The sequence below is a fragment of the Arachis duranensis genome, chromosome 5, assembly GCF_000817695.3.
Source record: "Arachis duranensis cultivar V14167 chromosome 5, aradu.V14167.gnm2.J7QH, whole genome shotgun sequence".
NCBI lineage: Eukaryota > Viridiplantae > Streptophyta > Magnoliopsida > Fabales > Fabaceae > Arachis > Arachis duranensis.
Genome location: NC_029776.3, coordinates 76,944,023 through 76,957,249, shown reverse-complemented (window position 1 = coordinate 76,957,249; position 13,227 = coordinate 76,944,023).

Below are 13,227 nucleotides of genomic sequence, written 5' to 3'. Positions count from 1 at the left end.
GTCTCTTTCAGGGATTACTTTTTATAACTTGTTTGTGGGAGGCCAACTTCATCGTGTCGGTCCCTTCTAAGTTATTTTTAGTAATCATCTTTTTTATGGCTGGCCATGCCTCTTTCCAGGGATTGACTTTTTATAACTTTGGTTGTTGTGGTCGATTGGTCCAACTTCTCTATGTCGGCCTGTCTTTTAAGTTATTTTTAGCAACCCATTTTATTAAGACCTCGTTAGGTCCTTTCTATGGATCACTTTCGATAACTTCTTGCATTATTCTGTTCTATTGCATTTTCATCTTTGCCGATTTTGTCGAAGTCAGGTTTGATCATTGTTTGGTTGACCTTTCGATGAATTTGGTTTTCATTTTTTTTATCTTCATTGTGGTCAGAGAGTGAATTTGATCTTCACTTTCTACCGATCTTGTAGCTTTATAATTGGGCGATGAATTTTTTAGTGTTTCGGACTAATGCGTCTTGAGAATTTGTAGAAAATCTAAAAAACTTTATTCAGAAGAAAATGCACACACACACACACACACACACACATATATATATATCGAGCAATTTTGTAGATCTTGGCTTGGTACCTCATTAAAAAGCCTTTTCAGAAAAAAGAGTGTACCTTATCCTAAGATCTTTATTACCTCTAACTGTAGTATCTTCTTAGGTTGCAAGCATGCCATGACCTGGGAAGCTCTCACCCTTCGAGTTCGGACAGTCTGTAATAACCTTTTCCAAGTACTTCTATGACTCGATAGGGTCCTTTCCAGTTTGCTGCCAGCTTTCCTTCTCCGGGTTGAGTTGTTCTGATATCATTTCGGATTAGGATGAGGTCGTTCTTGGCAAAACCTCGTGGTACTACCTTTTGATTGTATCTTGAAGCCATTCAACGTTTTAATGCCTCTTCCCTGATTCGGGCTCTTTCTCGAATTTTCGGAAGTAGGTCGAGTTCTTCCCTTTGAAGTTGGGAATTGGCCTCTTCACTATAATGGATCACTCTGAGTGACCCTTCTTCGACCTCTACTGGGATCATTACCTCCATCCCGTAAGCTAATCTGAAAGGGGATTCCTTTGTGGTGGAATGTGGCGTTGTTCAATATGCGCATAGGACTTGTGGGAGCTCTTCGGCCCAGGCTCCTTTTGCATCCTGTAATCTTTGTTTTAGCCCGGCCAATATGACTTTGTTGGCAGCTTCTGCTTGTCCATTGGCTTGAGGGTGTTCTACGGACGTAAATTGGTGTTTTATGTTCAAATCGACCACCAATTTTCTGAAGCCCGCATCTGTAAATTGAGTGCCGTTGTCTGTGGTGATGGAGTATGGAACCCCAAACCTTGTGACAATATTTCTATATAGGAACTTTCGACTTCTTTGAGCGGTGGCATGAGCTAAGGGTTCTGCCTCGATCCACTTTGTGAAATAGTCTATCCCTACTATGAGGAATTTGACTTGTCCCGTTCCCTGAGGGAAAGGTCCGAGAAGGTCGAGTCCCCATTTTGCGAATGGCCAAGGTGAAATTACGTTGATGAGTTCCTCTGGCGGGACGATGTGGAAGTTGGCATGTTTCTGACATGGTGGACATGTCTTTACGAATTCTGTGGCTTCTTTTTGTAGAGTTGGCCAATAAAATCCTGCATGGAGTACTTTTTTGGTGAGTGCCTGTGCCCCAAGATGATTGCCATAGATGCCACTGTACACTTCTTCTAAAACTTCCTTTGTGTTGGAAGTCGGCACACATTTTAATAATGGTATTGAGATCCCTCTTTTGTATAGAGTATTGTTTATGATAGTGTAGTATTGTGCCTCCCATTTTAACCTCTTTGCCTCTTTTTCATCTGCGGGGAGTGTTTCTGTTTTGAGGTAGTTAATTATGGGAGTTATCTATCCTTGATCCTGACCTGTTATGGCTAGGACTTTTTCTTCTTCCGAGTTTGACGGGTTCTGTAGCATTTCTTAGATGAGGCTTCTATTGTTGCCCCCTGGTTTGGTGCTGGCCAGTTTTGAGAGTGCATCGGCTCGGGCGTTCTGTTCTCAGGGTATGTGGCGGACCTCATATTCCTCGAGTTGTCCAAGATGTTCCCTGGTTTTGTCTAAGTACTTTTTTCATTGTGGGATCTTTAGCTTGGTAGCTCCCTGCTATTTGTGAAGTGACAACTTGTGAGTCGCTAAAGATGATAAGCTTTTGAGCTCTAACTTCTTTGGCAAGCTTCAAACCAGCTAGTAGCGCCTCATATTCTGCTTGGTTATTTGAGGCAAGGAACCCGAATATGAGGGAAAGTTCGATTTGGGTTTCCTGATCGCTTTCAATTATCACGCCTGCTTCACTTCCCATTTTATTTGAGGAACCGTCTACGTAGAGATTCCATTCTGTAGGGATTTCTGGGGTGTCTGTAAATTCTGCAATGAAGTTGGCTAGATATTGTGATTTGATGGCTGTCCGAGCTTCATATTGAAGGTCGAATTCAGACAACTCGATTGCCCATTGCAAGATTCTGCCTGCTAAGTCTGTTTTCTGCAAAATTCCTTTCATGGGTTGGTTGGTCCGAACCCTAATGGCGTGAGCTTGGAAATACAGACGAAGTCATCGAGATGTTAATATGAGAGCATAGGTAAATTTTTCTATTTTTTGATAGTTCAGCTCGGATCCTTGTAATGCTTTGCTGATGAAGTACATAGGTTGTTGCCCACTGTCGTCTTCTCAGACTAGTGCTGAGGCTACTGCCTGACTTCCTACCGCGAGATATAATATAAGCAGATCTCCTTCCCGAGGTCGAGTTAGGATAGGTGGCTGTCATAGGAATCTTTTCAAATCTTGGAAGGCCTGCTCGCACTCTATTGTCCATTCAAACCTCTTTCCCATCCTTAGAGTGGCATAGAAGGGGAGAGACGAGTATGACCCGGAATTTATCCGGATTTGCCTCGATTCCTCTTTGTGTGAGCATAAAACCCAAGAACTTGCCAGCTTCTACTACGAAGGTACATTTTGCAGGATTAAGTCGCATGCCATGCCTTCTTATAGTGTCGAATACCCGGGTGAGGTCGGACAACAGCGTCTTTTCACTTTGTGTCTTTATTAACATGTCATCCACATATACTTCCATGATTTTTCTGACGTGATCCGTGAAGATCTTATTCATTAATCTCTGATAGGTAGCTCCTGCATTTTTTAGTCCAAAAGGCATGACGATGTAGCAGTAGTTTGCTTTTGGAGTTAAGAACGAGGTTTTTTCTTGGTCGGGTGGATACATCGGGATTTGATTGTATCCCGAATGCGTCCATAAACGAGAGGTATTTATATCCGGAGGAGGCATCTACCAGAGTGTCGATACTTGGGAGTGGATAAGGATCTTTTGGGCAGGCTTTGTTGAGATCAGTGTAGTCGGTGCACATCCGCCACTTCCCATTTGATTTTTTCACCAAGACAACGTTAGCTAACCATAGTGGGTACATCACTTCTCTTATGAATCCTGCCTCCAGTAGGGCTTGTACCTGCTCTTTCACAGCTTGGGATCATTCTGGCCCGAGCTTTCTACGTTTCTATTGTACTGGCCGAGATCCTAGGTAGATTGCTAGCTTGTGGCATATTAACTAGGGATCTATGCCTGACATGTCTGCGGCCTTCCATGCAAAGAGGTCAACGTTATCTCGCAAGAACTGTATGAGTGATTCTTTTATGTCTCCTTTTAGGATTGTACTGATATTGGTTGTTTGGTCTGGGATATCTCCGATCTGGACTTTTTCTACCTCAGCTTCGGGTTGTGGGAGGAGTTCTTCCCGCCTCTGAGCTCCACCGAGTTCGATGGTATGGAATTCTTCTCCTCTGCCTCTGAGGTTTAAACTTTCATTGTAGCAGCGACGCGCCGTCTTCTGGACTGCTTTTATTGTAGCTATTCCTTCTGTAGTTGGAAACTTCATGCATAGATGTGGAGTCGAGACTACCGCGCCGAGCTGATTCAATGTTGTCCGACCTATTAAGGCATTGTAGGCTGAGCTTACGTCGACCACAATGTAGTCTATTTTGAGTGTTCTTGACTGGTTTTCTTTTTCTAAGGTCGTGTGTAGTGAGACGTATCCAAGTGGTTGAACCGGGGTGTCTTCTAGTCCAAATAGGCTCTTCGGATATGCTCTAAGTTCCTTTTCTTCTAGGCCAAGTTTGTCGAAGGCAGTTTTGAAAAATATGTCGGCAGAGCTTCCTTGGTCTATCAGTGTGTAGTGGAGATTTGCGTTTGCCAATACGATGGTGATGACCATAGAATCATCGTGTCCTGGGATGATGCCAGATGCATCCTCTTTGGTAAAAATAATTGTGGGGGTGTCGTGTGTTTCTTCTCTTCCCTCAACATGATATACTTCTTTGAGATATCTTTTGCAAGATGATTTGGAGATCCCGCCTCCCGCAAATCCTCCGCGTATCATGTGGACGTGTCTCTCGGGTGTACGGGGTGGTCGTTCTGCCTGTCCGACATCTTCATCCGTTCTTCTTTTTCTGGGATCGTCTGCTTGGCTCGCCAAATACCGATCTAATTTTCCTTCTCTTACCAATCTTTCTATGATATTTTTTAAGTCAAAACATTCGTTGGTGGAATGTCCGTAGATTCGATGATATTCACAATATTCTGCCCGGTTTCCTCCTCCTTTTTTGCTTTTGAGTGGTCGAGCTGGGGGTATCTTTTCAGTATGGCATACTTCTCTGTAGACATCCACAAGGGATACCCAAAGAGGGGTATAATTGTGGTATTTTTTTATCTTTTCCCCATGTCGATCTTCTTTTTTCTTGGATTCTTTGTCTTTATCTCGGGAGGAGTAGGAGAATCCGGATTTTGAGGTCTCTCCTAGCCGAGTTTTTTCTTCCATGTTGATATACTTCTCTGCTCGTTCTTGTACCTCATTTAGAGATGTGGGATACTTTTTCAATATGGATTGGCTAAAAGGCCCTTCTCATATGCCATTAATGAGGCCCATGATGGCCGCTTCCGTGGGTAGACTTTGTATGTCTAGACATGCCTTGTTGAATCTTTTCATGTAGCTACGAAGACTTTCTCAATCTCCTTGTTTGATTCCTAATAGAATTGGGGTGTGCTTGGTTTTGTCTTTCTGGATAGAGAATCTGGCTAGAAACTTCTTGGCTAGGTCGTTGAAGCCTGAGATGGACCTGGGGGTAGATTGTCGAACCACTTAATTGCCGTTTTTGTTAAGGTAGTCAGGAAGGCTTTGCAGCGGATTGCGTCTGAGGCGTCAGTGAGGTACATTTGACTTCTGAAATTACTGAGGTGGTGGCTGGGATCTGCTGTGCCATCATATAAGGCCATATTCGGGAGTTTAAAGTCTTTTGGGATTTTGGTCTTCATGATCTCCTTGGTGAATGGATCTTGGTCCTTGTGGGAGCTGTCCTCGTGGGTGGAATGAGTCGCTTTGGTTTTGAGATCGGCTTCGAATTTTAGGAGTTTGTCGTCCAATTCGCGGCGTCGCCTTATCTCCCTTTATAAGTCCTTCCCAGCTTCTCACTGATGTTGGGCTTCTTTCTCGAGTTGTTTTAAACGATCTTAAAGTGTCTCAAGGGCTCCCGAGTTTGGTGAATTTTTGTCTTCGTTAGGTTGCAGGGTATCCTTTGGTGTAGTGTCCGCATTTTTGTGCTGCGTTCTGTCTTCTAGACTCGAATCGTGGTCGTTGTCATGGTCGTCCGCCATGATGATGGGATGACTTCCAGGTTCCCCGGCAACGGCGCTAATGTTCTGAGGGTTACCTGAAACTGTAGGTCGATCTCGGATGAGATCTTCTATGCTGATCAGAGATGACGTGTCCGGCTTGGGCGTGGCGGTCGGAACTGTCGTGTCCGACCTGTTGGACTGGCAATGCTGCTGATCCCTCGTCACCGGTGGTTGGTGGTACCTGCAAAGGACTCCGATGCTTAAGTTAGCAAGGGTATTAAGCAGGATTTTAGTAGAATCAGAGTATGAGTTATACCTGGGTGATCCAGTGTATTTATAATGGTGTAGAGTGACCTTTTCAGATAAGATAAGTTAGTTATCTTATCTTATCTTCATGGGAACCGCCCTTATCTCTCTAGGCTTGGTCTGCCTTTGGATTTGGGTTGTGTTCCTCTATTTAGACCCTTTATCGGGCTTCCCTGGCATTTTGGCCGAGCTCTTTGAGAAGAGGTCAGGTAGTTTGACCTGAAGAGGTCGGTCGTCTCGTTGCTAATCATCCTGGGTCGGACAGCTTGACCCAAGGTATGAACAGCTGGTATGGCTCTATTCGCAACTTCTTCTTACCCATTGGCTTGGGGGTGTCCTACCAACGTGAACAAGTACTTGATCTTGAGATTGGCCACCAGGCTTCTAAAGGCTGAGTTGGTGAACTGAGTTCTATTGTCCGTGGTGATGGAGTGTTAAACTCCAAACTAGGTGACAATGTTCTTGTAAAGGAATTTCTGACTTCTTTGAGCTATGAGGGTTACCAAAGCCTCGATCCACTTAGTGAAATAATCAATACCCACTATGAGGTACTTTACTTGTCCTGGGGCTTGTGAAAATGAACTGAGGAGATCTAAGCCCCATTTTGCAAATGGCTAAGGTGAAGTGACATTAATGAGTTCTTCTAGAGGCGCTACATGGAAGTTGGCATGCTTTTGACAAGGTGGACACTTTTTAACGAAGTCGGCCACTTCCTTTTGGAAGGTCGGTCAAAAGAAGCCAGCTTGAATCACTTTCTTGCCTAGTGATTATGCTCCTAAGTGATTCTCACATATGCCATTATGAACTTCTTCTAAGACCTCCTTAGTCTTGGAGGTTGGGACACACTTCAATAGAGGTGCAGATACTCCTCTTTTGTAAAGAACATTGTGGACCAGGGTATAATTTTGCGCTTCTCTTATGAGCCTTCTTGCTTCCTTTCTTCTCTAAGAATGACGTCGAATTTAAGATATTCAGCTATGGAGTTTAACCATCCTAGGCTTTGATTGGATATGGTCATTGTGTCCGACCTGTCATCTTCCTTTACTACTGGTGGTGTATGGAGAGTTTCCTAGATCAGACTTCTATTATTGCCCTCTGGCTTGGTGCTGGCTAATTTAGAGAGGGCATCGGCTTAGATATTAGGTTCCTAAGCTATATGTTAGACCTCTCTTTCAGAGAACTGAGCTAATTGTTCTCGTGCTTCTTCTAGGTACTTCTTCATGTTAGGATCTTTAGCTTTATAAGTCCCGTTGACTTGGGAGGTGATCACTTGAGAGTCACTAAACACGATCAATTTTTCTGCCCCGACTTCTTTAACCAGCCTTAAGCCAACAAGTAAGGCTTCATATTCTGCTTAATTGTTAGAAGTAGGAAACTTGAACTTTAATGATAGTTCAATACGAGTTCCTTCTTCATTTTCCTTGCCTCCTTTTTCCTGGGTCTTCCGACCTTTCAGCGAGGTATCTTTCTAGCCAATCTTTTTTGGTAAACTCTTCAATAACATTTTTCATATCATAACAATCATTGGTAGAATGCCCATATAGTTTGTGATACTCGCAAAATTCCGTTTGACTTCCAACTTTTTTGTGCTTAATAGGATGGGGAGGTGGAAGTTTTTCAGTGTGATGGATCTCCCTGTAGATATCAACAAGAGAAACTCGGAGTGGGGTATAATTGTGGTACCTCTTATGCTTTTTCGAGCTGTATTCCTCTTTTTTCTTTATGTCCACCTTGTCCTTATCCCGAGCTTGGAAGGGAGGGTTTGGTCTTGGTACTGGATCTCTAAGTCGGGAGTTCTCTTTCATGTTGATATACTTCTCGGCCCACTCTTGTACTTCATATAAAGAAGTTGGGTGCCGCTTTGATATGGATTGAGAGAATAAACCTTCTCTAAGGCTATTAACCAACCCCATTATTACTGCTTTAGGAGGCAAATTCTGTATTTATAAGCAAGTTTTATTGAACCTTTCCATATAAGCACGAAGATTTTCTTTGACTTCTTGTTTTACCCTTAAGAGGCTTGGAGTATGCTTGACTTTGTCCTTTTTGAATTGAAAATTGGGTAAGAAACTTCCTTACCAGGTCATTAAAACAAGTCATCGACCTGGGTGGTAAGCTATCGAACCATTTCATTGCTGCTTTCGTTAATGTTGCCGGAAAAGCCTTGCAACGAGTCGTATTGGACGCGTCGGCCAGATACATCCTACTTTTAAAATTACTGAGGTGATGTCCTGCGTCGGTTGTGCCATCATAAAGATCTATGTCGGGAACCCTAACCCACATGATCTCTTCTATGAATGGATCTTCTCTCCCAAAAGGGCTTTCTTCCCGTTCAGCATTGTTGGTCTGATTTCGTAGATCAGCTTCTAATTATAGAAGCTTTTCCTTGAGTTTCCTTTTACGTCGTACCTCCCTTCGCATATTTCTTTCAGCTTGTCTTTTTCACTCGATCTCTTGTTCGAGTTGCTCTAACCGGCCTTGATATCCGTGTACGAGTCCTATGATCTCAGTTGGGTGTGGGGCTCTTCGTTCTCAGGTGGATGCACTTCTGATTGTAGTTGTGGGGTGTGAGGATTTTGTCATGTTCCTCCCCACTAGGATTACTTGCTCCTTCTTGTCGTCGGGGTATCACAAGGGTTTGGTCGTCGTTATGAAGCACTGTTTCAGACTTAGATGCAATGTGTCCATCTTCAAATTGTTCGTCCGCCATGGAGGGGTGTAGACTTCTAAGTCCCCAGTAATGACGCTAATGTTCCGAGGATCACCTAAAATTGGGATGTGTTTGGTCCTGAACATCAAGTCCAAGCTCCCTCTATGGCAGCGTCCAACTTGTATTGGAGCTAAGGTGTTGTCGTTCGAATTCTTCATGAAGAGGTAAGGGGTGGTACCTGCAAGAGACTTTGATGCTTATGTTAGCAAAGGTTTTAGGCAGGTTTTTAGTAGGTTGGGTTCTAAATATACTTGAAGGTGTCAGTGTTTTTATAGTAGAATAGATAACCACCTTTTAGAGTAATTCCACCTTTGATGGTGATGGCCATTTCCTTTTGATAAGGAAGTTGTTTAGATCTCCTTCTATATGGGTAAGAGATATCTTAGGAATTAGTTACTTATTTAGATAAATAGGACTTTGTACAATTGTCGTTGCACCCGGCCTTTATGAGGTCGGGTTGGTGCGGAGGAGGGCTACTTGTGTGAGCCTTTATTCTTTTTGGACCTAACTTTACTTTGGACCAGAGTATAAACAAATTTATATAATAAAAGTGTAATACTCTATCAATATAAAATGTCAACCTATGTTATTTCAAATATTTTTTAATAAAGTAATAACTATTAGAATAATTAAATATTTTACAGTAAAATAACTATATTTATCATTGCCGAAAAATTAATTGTTTTTATGACTACTAAATATATATTTTTATATGGTGAAATAATTTTGGTATATATATAAATATATATATATATTTTTTTTTTCTCAGTGACTAAATATAGCATGATTGATTTCTGTAAATACAAATATAATAACTAGTATATCTATTCTCTCTTTTAGCATTATATTAGCCGTTTAGAAACATTATTGTATCCAATTAAATAAAAATTCTGGCTACAAAGAGAATAAAGATTAATATTATCACGATATTTCAAATAGATAAATACTTTGCAATTTTTTTTCTGGTATTAATATTTTGAAACTTTTATTTGATTAAAATATCCCAAGTTGAAAAATATGAATAGGAAAAAAAAAAACAATTTAAAGTTGAGAGCGTATTTTTATTTTTAAAGGATACTTTCATCATTAGCCTCATTTTGATTCCAATCATTTATGCTTCTATTTTTTTCCGGTTTTACAGTTTCTTTTGATATGCTCTTCTTCGTTACAACAGTAACGTCTGAACTTTCTTCTTGTTTGGAATTACAATTTATCTTTCAGCATTCTAGATCTCCCTCTACTTTGACTTATGCCCTGCTTCCAGTAACAAAGGTTTGGTAATTATTGGCTCCCGAATCACGTCTCCCGACTTCGTCGTTAAACATACTATCTTTTACTTGGACTAAAAATTTTTCAGTCGAAATAGAATTGCTTAGTGACACCAGATCAACAGTCCTATGCAATAGATCTTTCATTTTTATAATTGCAAACGCATTATTTTGTTCAGTCTTTCCCTTGTGGAGATTCTTCAAATTCTTCTATAAAGCATAAGCATTAGTTTCTGTGGCCACATGGTAGACGCTAACATCCACCCCATTGCCTTATTAATCCAATGACTTTCTAATGCTACTTTTTCTAGGCATCATCATCCACCTCTTTCGGCTTTGTATCTCCTTTTTATGTAAGGTCATACAAATCACTGTAGTAAAGAAATTCCTTAATCTTCAACTTCTAAATGGAATAATTTGATGTTTTCAATTTGATCATGGTATCCATTATTTTATTGTCTTCCATAATTTATATAATATATCCAGGGTTGAACGAGCTATGATACTGCTGGTTGGACTTAGGGGTTGATTCTCAGTATAAATTAGGAGATGCCTATATACGATAATAGGCGCTAAAACGTACTTAAGAGAATAGAAACTGTCAAATACAACGACGCAGTAGAAAAATACGAACAATATCCATGAATGGTAACCCTCTAAAATCTAAATGAATAGTATCGTATAAACCAAATGACCAATAGTACCATGTAAGCATATAGTATAATACCGAAAAATTAGACTACCAAAAAACATAGTCTTCATCAATCTTTGTGTTTAAATTAAAATTATAGGCGAATTCAAATTTACTTTTAAGTGTTCGAATAACATTCATTTTATGGAGACGACTTCGTTAAAGGCGCTAAAATATTTTTTTTTAAAATATCTACATATGTTATGATATTATTGGACATTTTTATTAAATCGGTTAATAATTTATTTTTTAATAAACTAAAACAAAATCGGTTTATTATAGCAACAATAATAAACTCAATTTTCTACACTATAATTATTAGATTGGATTTGATTTGATTGATTTACACAATCTAAACAAATTATGTTTAAAATTTTTTATAAAAAGATAAATATATTCCTGACTTTTGTTTAATAGAAAAACAAAAAAAAAATCTATAATCTAGTGGATTATGTAAATTGGTTGGTTTGACCGGATTTGATAACAATTGAATTTATTGTTATTGTTATAAAAAATCAGTTTTATTTTATTTTGTTAATAAATTAAAAAAAATATATTCATTAATACGTCCAATAATAATGTGACACATAAGTGTCTTTACAAAAAAGACGTTTTACGTGTCTTTATAAAAACATCTTTTTTTAAAATACTCTACTAATAAATTACTTTCCTAAACCATATAAGAATGGAGAAATCAAGGTCCACTGTGTTTTCTTCTTGCCTGGAATCAAAATAATAATTCAAATTCCAAGTCTACGCAAGTAGTGTTTCAAATCACTAATATTGAGAAAGTCTACGGGCCAATTATTTTATTAAAATTTGGTCTATACTTAATCATTAGAAAAAAATAATTAATTCTACATCATTAGATACCATTTCACACCATTAAAAATACTGATAATGACTAATTAATGACTATACATCACAAATTCTCCTGCTCCTAACACTCTTCATAGGTGCATGGCTTTTAGGAATTCATCATAAATCACAATATCACAATATCATCATATGGATTCTTTCACTCCTATCCTTTTTCATCTTTTCAACATTCTCTTACAAATGTCCCGTTCTCAATTTTCAAAGGAACAGAAACAGGGACAACAAGCTTTATCTCACTAATGTCTCAAACAAGCTTTGATCTTGTAACGCTTCCAATCCAAACTACATGCTGTCATTGGTCTGAAGTTGTTTGCAACAATGTACGCTTTCGTGTTGTTAAGCTCCACCTGAGTTCTTCATCACCTTCTATTTCTAACATAGGTGGTGAGGTAACCCGTTCTTTGGTTGTATTGAGGCATTTACAGCCTGTTTGAAATGCATCTGATTTGAAATCATAGATGAATTGAATTCTATTCCTTGCTTTGGAATAGAAAAAAAAAAACATGAAGTTGAATTTTGGTGAGAATTTCAATTTTCATTTTACCCCATTTACAAATCAGACCTGCTTTGGTCTGATTTTGAAATCAATTCTCACCTAAATCTCACTTAAACTGTGCAATATCAAAAATACTCCTGTCCAAATTATAATATTCCATAATCCCTTCACTTTCTTAAACCCTATTTTTCTTATTTGTTGGAGGATTGAAGCTGCACACCGTGAAGTCCTGTTCGTGTTTGTCAGGGTTGTTCACTACTTTCACCATTCTCTGACAAGGTGCAAGCTCTTTGTTGCAGTGCCGTGAAGCCTTTCTCTTCGAGCAACGCAAACTCTTCACTCTGTCAGTTGCTAGGAGCTGGAATTAGAGGTAGGGGAATGTTGATTACTTTGGCAAAAAATTGTTACCCATACTCTTGATTTGTGTATTTATTTTAATGTGCACAATCTGTTTGATTAAATGTCTAATTTGATTTCTAGTTCCATAAATTGTCATGATTTTTTGGCTTGTTATTGCTGATGGTCATAATCTTCAATCTTTGTTTTTATTTTGAGCACGCGATTCCAATCAGTTTGATGACTGATTACTTCTTCATGCTCATACCCACAACAACTTATGATTTTATTTTTAGCTTGCGGTTCTCATGTATAATTGGTTTTGTTGCTACTGTTTGGTGATTGTTATAGTGTGGTGTATTGTTTTATGTAAATCACAGGCTATTTCATTATAGATTATTTTGTTGCTCCCATGTTAAATTGGATAGGACTCAATTAAAGAACCGTTCTCGATGAAAGATATTTTGACATATGGATTACAAATTTGGATAGAATGGCTATTTTGTTTTGAGCCTTTTACTGTTAATTAATTTTCAAGGCTTTTGTATGGGTTTGTGATTGTGATGTCATCCCTTTCATGCGATGGTTCTTTTGGGTATAAGAGGAAACTAAGTTTTTTTCTTTAAACATATATCATTTTCCTATCCAATGCAATGTCATTCCGTTTCTTTATTATCATCAACATACCATTTCTTTATTACTTTGATATTATGTAGGTTTCTAATATGATAGAATTTGAAATAAATGCAATTTTAGCCATAGTTACTTTTGCAGGCCATTTGGCTTGTATGCGATATATGATTCGGCAAATGGCTTGTATTGAAAGATCAATCACCCAATCTCAACGTCATAGTAGAGAACAAATACGTCGAGAATTGATTGCTCAATTAGAAACACATTAT